Source organism: Hyla sarda, chromosome 4 (assembly GCF_029499605.1).
Source record: "Hyla sarda isolate aHylSar1 chromosome 4, aHylSar1.hap1, whole genome shotgun sequence".
In the NCBI taxonomy this organism is placed as follows: Eukaryota; Metazoa; Chordata; class Amphibia; order Anura; family Hylidae; genus Hyla; species Hyla sarda.
Window position 1 is genome coordinate 89,050,852 of NC_079192.1, and position 7,132 is coordinate 89,057,983.

General features: G+C 43.0%; 1 long non-coding RNA gene across 1 annotated transcript; it reads left to right on the plus strand.

Moving 5' to 3' along the window:
• The first annotated feature begins 2,237 nt into the window (after positions 1–2,237).
• On the plus strand, positions 2,238–3,040 carry LOC130368204 (uncharacterized). Its single transcript, XR_008892356.1, has 3 exons — positions 2,238–2,380; positions 2,481–2,645; positions 2,748–3,040. It is a non-coding gene; the product is annotated as an uncharacterized LOC130368204 (long non-coding RNA).
• Positions 3,041–7,132: the final 4,092 nt, after the last annotated feature.

The window sequence follows — 7,132 nt, forward strand, 5'->3', positions numbered from 1 at the left end:
GACGAATTTTCATTAAAGTTGGATGGGAAAATGAAAAAATATATTTTTTTTCGCTAAAATGCTGGTGTTACCCTAAATTTTTCATTTTCACAAGGGAAAATAGGAAAAAAGCCCCCCCAAATTTGTAACCCCATCTCTTCTGAGTAAGAAAATACCCCATATGTGAATTTAAAGTGCTCTGCGGGTGAACTACAATGCTCAGAAAAGAAGGAGTGCCATTGGGATTTTGTAGAGAAAATTTGTCCGGAATTGAAGGCCACATGTGTTTACAAAGCCCCCATAGTGCCAGAACAATGGACCCCCGACATATGTGACCCCATTTTTAAAACTACACCCCTCACTTAAAGTAATAAGGGGTACATTGAGAATTTACGCCCCACATGTGTCTGACAGATTTTTGGAACAGTGGTCCGTAAAAATAAGAAAAATAAAATTTTTCATTTGCACAGCCCACTGTTCCAAAGATCTGTGGGGTGTAAATACTCACTGCACCCCTTATTAAATTCTGTGAGGGGTGTAGTTTCCATAATGGGGTCACATGTGGGGGGGGAGGTTCACTGTTCTGGCACCACGGGGGGCTTTGTAAACGTACATGGCCCTGACCATTCCAAAATAATTCTCTTTCCAAAAGCTCAATTGAGCTCCTCCTCTTCTGAGCATTGTAGTTCGCCAGAACTTTCACAGAAAGAAAGCCGTTCACTGCGGCATCTTGGTCATTAGATCGGTCAGCCTGGTCCCAGCCGGAGTGGTTGTGGTGCAAAACTGTGCAGCTAGGAAAAAACCACCAGTAAGTGCCCGCTGCATTCACCAGCACAGAAAGCCATATATGCCAGCGGAAAGCCGCCACATAAATGCTGCACGTGCTGTATGCCGCAACTATGCAAATATATCTAGCACAGCCTGCAGCCTGTTCACACCTATTGTGAAAACATTTATTTCAGCTGGGATTACACTTGGCGTGTTTGTCATAAAAAACACCATGCTCGCTGCGGGCACATGTTAGGTTGGAATCAATAGGGTAATATGAAACGCCAGACACTAATGGGGGTTTCTTCATCCTTTTATGGTGTTTTTAGGCTATCAAATCTGTGGGATGCCGAGAGCATGTTTTTTTTTTTTTTGGGGGGGGGGGGGGGTATTTTCTCACAATTTTTTTTTTATAGAAATCCTTCAGTCAAATGATGAAAGAATCACATGACTTGTAATGAGAAAAGCCAGAGGGAAAAAAAACACCAAAGAAAAAACACTTCCTATAATAATAATAATAATAATAATAATAATGATGATGATGATGATGATGATGATGATAATAATACACATTGGGACAGATGTATGAAAACCTGTGCAGAGGTCAAGTGGACCAGTTGCCCATAGCAACCAATCAGAGGCCTTTTAAAAAATGAAAGAAACTACCTGATTGGTTGCTATGGGCAACTGGTCCACTTTCCCTCTTCCCTGGTTTTGATAAATCTCCAAGACCCCCCCCCAGTGCTTTTAGCAAAAATAACACAAAGATAGCTAAGAAAAGACATGAGGGGGAAGATTTTGATGTTTTTTTTTTTTTTACAAAAACAAAACATCAAACAAGAATTGTGTTTGTTCCTAGGATTAGGCTGTAATTAAAAACAACATATAAATGGTGTTTTTCAAAGCCCACATTGCTTTATTTCTGGTGCTTTTTCCCCCCTTTCGACAGACGTCTGTCTAGCTATTGCAAAGCTACAACTCCCAGCATGCCCTGACAGCCGAAGGCTGAGAGTTGTAGTTTTGCAACAGGTGGGCAGCCACAGGGGATCGGTGTTGCAGTATGTCAATCTAGGGCCATGGTGTCTGATCTTGAACTGGCAGCAGGAGCCACGACCACTTTAAATCAATGGCTGCTGGAACGTATGACTAGTGACATCCTTCGCTCCAGACCGCAACGTCAGGGACGTCACTCGTCAGACGTCCCGGCGGCCAGCGCTGCTCATTGAGCCTACCGGAGTAGCATTGATCTATGTAAGAAACCTATGGGCCCAGGCTGTTGGGGCCACCAAATGGTATTACATATACAGAATGTCTGGTTAGGAGAAACAAATATAACGCACCCACAGGGAGTGGCGCCATTTTAATAAAAATTGTCAAAAACCTTAGATAACAGTCATACAGAATATATTAGAAAGCTTTTTTGATTTTCAGCCAATCAGAGAGCAGCACTACTGAAATAGAACTCCCAGGAGGTAACAGCGTGTCACACATGTGATGTCATAACCATTGTCCACCAAAGAGCAGCACTGAGCAGAAATAACACTGCTCCTGTTCATTCTCCATCAGTGAGGGGCCGGTGCTGGACACTGTGTAGGGACGCGGGAATGCAAAGTCATACACATGACTGTGACTGGTAAGTGTTACATTGTTGTGTCCAAAAGATCTTTAGTGCAGTTCCATGTGTATTTCTATGATAAACATGTAAATAATCTATCTTTTTTTTCTTATCTTAGATGCACTATCCCCAGGACATGGAGTAGCATTTCCGGACCTACAGCAAGACGTTGGATGAAGGCATAGCCCCAGAAATAACACTGGTCCTGTTCATCAGTGAGGGGCCGGTGCTGGACACTGTGTAGGGACACGGGAATGCAAAGTCATGCACATGACTGTGACTGGTAAGTGTTACATTGTTTTGTCCAAAAGGTCTTTAGTGCAATTCCATGTGTATTTCTATGATAAACATGTAAATAATCTATCTTTTTTGTCCCCTATCTTAGATGCACTATTTCCAGGACATGGAGTAGCATTTCGGGACCTACAGCAAGACGTTGGATGAAGGCACAGGCCTAGGAATCATGCACATACACAGAAACATTTGCCCAAATTATAGAGGTAACCTCCTTTAGTATGCCCAGAGGAAGGGCCATACAGTAGCCATGGATTCCCTACAGGTTTCCTCCCCTCTGGAGGTTTTTCCTGTCCTGAGTATTAGTTACTGTACGCTCTTTGTGAGTGATGGGAGGTTACAAAAAATCCCCTACACAAACATTTTAATAAATAATAAATAAAGTTCCCCTTTTTTTAAACTGTTCTTTGACTTGTTCGACTCATTTATTTTTTTCTGTGTGTGAAAATAGAGTTAGCAAAACATGGATGACCAAAGCTGCTCTCCTGCACGATCTGCATAATGCGGTGCGGAGAGAGGTAACTGGTGCTGGGTGGTGCAGTTTATGAGGCAAACGTAGAACACCCAGCAAGTTCCATGCACAAGCCTTTTTCTGATGAATGGGACTCATGCAGGGAACTTGCTAGCAGTGGCGTCTCCAGCATTCAAATTTAGGGGGGGCACATGGGGGGCCAGTGACAAAAGTGGGGGGGCAATTTTAAAACATGTGTATGTGTGTGTGTGTATATATATATATATATATATATATATATACACACACACCACACACCACACACACACACACACACACCACACACACACACACACATACATACATACATACATACACACACATATATATATATATATATATATATATATATATATATATATACACAATGATTTTTTTTCCGTTTTTGCCATAGATTTTTGGGTAAATGACTGATGTCATTATAAAGTAGAATTGGTGGCGCAAAAAATAAGCCATCATTTGGGCTTTTAGGTGCAAAATTGAAAGGGTTATGATTTTTAAAAGGTGAGGAGGAAAAAACAAAAGTACAAAAACGGAAAAACGCTTGGACCTTAAGGCGTTAAAACTTTTGGACACTACCATCAACTTTGATAGCGGCATCTAAAGTGTTAATGTCAGACATAAGCCTGATTGGGGATGTCTGGCATTAGCTGAGGGTTCTAGCTAATGATTTATACAACACAGTGGGAGCAGGCACTGTGCGTACACATACACCTTGTGTCCTTAGGTCTCATTTACACGGATGGATCCCCAGCATATTTTACGCTGCGGATCCCCCGACAATGCACACATCGCGGCTGCTTTCCCTCCTCCAGTGTCCACAGGTCACCAACAGGCCACATTATCACAACAATTTTTGGGAAAAATCGCGGCATAATGTGGCCTGTTGGTGACCTGTGGACACTGGAGGAGGGAAAGTGACCCCTCTGGACTGCTACCATACACATTACTCAGCCCCGGGTTATACTACTGATCAGGGGGGAGAGAGGGAGAACACGGGACATCACTCACCTCACATGAAGCGGCCGCTCTGCTGTGTGACCTTTCAGCTCTTGGCCCCTCCTCTCCTGTGCTGGGGGCGGAGCCATCAATGTATCATGACATCCCTATTTATTTTAAATTGGGGGGGCCAAAGGGGGGGGCACGGCCTGATCTAGGGGGGGCCATGGCCCCCTCTGGCCCCCCCCTAGCGACGCCACTGCTTGCTAGGGGTCATACGGTTGCAAAGGATCAACTTTTGGGTACATGAACTGTCCCTTAAAGGGGTACTCCGCCTCTAGATATCTTATCCCCTATGTAAAGGATAGGGGATAAGATGTCTGATCAAGGGGATCCTGCTGCTGGGACCCCAGCAATCTCCATGCAGCAACCAAAATTCTAAATAGTATGTTTAGCTCACTGGTTCCTGTGGCAGGATTCGTGACATCATGCCACACCTTCTTGTGACATCACACCACCTCCCATAGACATAAATGGAAAGGGCGTGGCGTGAGGTCACGACCCGCACCACGAGAACCCAGAGTTCTAAATATATTATTTGGAACGCCGGGTGCTGCATGAAGATCGCGGGGGTCCCAGTGATCAGTCATCTTTTGTCCTATCCTTAAGGTAGGGGATAAGATATCTAGGGGCGGAGTACCACTTTAAGGAATTAGAGAGTGTAGGCATGCCTTACAAGCAGGTAGAAAAAGAACAGCTGGGAGAAATGACAGGACACGAAGCAATGTTTGGCTGGGACCGATTTTGGGTGTGTTCTGGCCAATTAACCCCTTAAGGACGCAGGATGTAAATGTACGTCTTGGTGAGGTGGTACTTAACGCACCAGGACGTACATTTACGTCCTAAGCATAACCGCGGGCATCGGAGCGATGCCCGTGTCATGTGCGGCTGATCCCGGCTGCTGATCGCAGCCAGGGACCCGCCGGCAATGGCGATCTCGCGGGCGTCCGCCATTAACCCCTCAGGTGCCGGGATCAATACAGATCCCGGCATCTGCGGCAGTTCGCGATTTAAATGAACGATCGGATCGCCCGCAGCGCTGCTGCAGGGATCCGATCATTCATAACGCCGCACGGAGGTCCCCTCTCCTTCCTCCGTGCGGCTCCCGGCGTCTCCTGCTCTGGTCTGTGATCGAGCAGACCAGAGCAGGAGATGACCGATAATACTGATCTGTTCTATGTCCTATACATAGAACAGATCAGTATTAGCAATCATGGTATTGCTATGAATATTCCCCTATGGGGACTATTCAAGTGTAAAAAAAATGTAAAAAAATGTAAAAGTAAAAGTAAAAAAAAAGTGAAAAATCCCCTCCCCCAATAAAAAGTAAAACGTCAGTTTTTTCCTATTTTACCCCCAAAAAGTGTAAAAAACATTTTTTATAGACATATTTTGTATCGCCGCGTGCGTAAATGTCCGAACTATTAAAATAAAATGTTAATGATCCCGTACGGTGAACGGCGTGAACGAAAAAAAATAAAAAAAGTAAAAAATTCCTACTTTTTTAATACATTTTATTAAAAAAAAAATTATAAAAAATGTATTAAAAGTTTTTTATATGCAAATGTGGTATCAAAAAAAAGTAGAGATCATGGCGCAAAAAATGAGCCCCCATACCGCCGCTTATACGGAAAAATAAAAAAGTTAGAAGTCATCAAAATAAAGGGATTATAAACTTACTAATTTGGTTAAAAAGTTTGTGATTTTTTTTTAAGCGCAACAATAATATAAAAGTATGTAATAATGGGTATCATTTTAATCGTATTGACCCTCAGAATAAAGAACACACGTCATTTTTACCATAAATTGTACGGCGTGAAAACAAAACCTTCCAAAATTAGCAAAATTGCGTTTTTCGTTTTAATTTCCCCACAAAAATAGTGTTTTTTGGTTGCGCCATACATTTTATGATATAATGAGTGATGTCTTTACAAAGGACAACTGGTCGCGCAAAAAACAAGCCCTCATACTAGTCTGTGGATGAAAATATAAAAGAGTTATGATTTTTAGAAGGCGAGGAGGAAAAAATGAAAACGTAAAAATTAAATTGTCTGAGTCCTTAAGGCCAAAATGGGCTGAGTCCTTAAGGGGTTAAAGGAGAACTATGGCAAAAATTTACTTATCCCCTATCCATGGTTTATGGGATAAGTAGCTGATCGTGGGGGGTCCCCCTGCAATACCTGGGATGAGACCCGTCGCTCAGTGAGAAGCGCTCGCTGCAGACGTCAAATCTCAATTTCCCTGGACCCCCCCCCCCCCCCCTTCCTTCATGTCCACCACAGACGCCCCCAGACTGCTGTCTCTTACAGAGTTTTATGCCCAGAAATGGTTGGCTACTCACTTTGTCAGTAGATTCTCATCCTAAATATGAAGACAATCGGGGAAATGTACCTGTGGAGAGGAAATGTTGTCCAGTTGCTCTTAGCAACCAATCAGATCACTTCTTTTATTTTTCAGAGGTCTTCTCAAGAATGAAAGAAGTAATCTGATTGGTTGCTATGGGGACCCTTAGGGGGGCACAGACTGACCACACTGGGGGTTGTAGTACTTTCATTTTTACAGTTCCCCTATAACTCTGCAGCTTCGGTAGAAGTATGAGGCTCAGCCTTAGAGTCAGTGTATCTGGCTGCTCCGGTGTTCTTCTATTTTACAGCCTGGACCCTTGACTTGGGGATATTATAGCTGCTAAAGCCTACCATCCACCAACCCCCAAAAGCCCCCTTTGTAACGAGGAATCCCTTACCTTAAACATGACAGACAGTGTTGGTGGTAACAAGGCCACAGCAGCCCCTTTATTAAATATCAAACAATAAATAACAATAAAACATTGTAAGGCAACCTTGTATGAACATCATACATAACATTGAATAAAACATTTTTCTTTTTTTTTTCAAAGTAAAGTTTTATTAAGGTTTTCAACATACAAGGTAAAATGAAAATTACAACATGAGAAGTGTCTACACTGG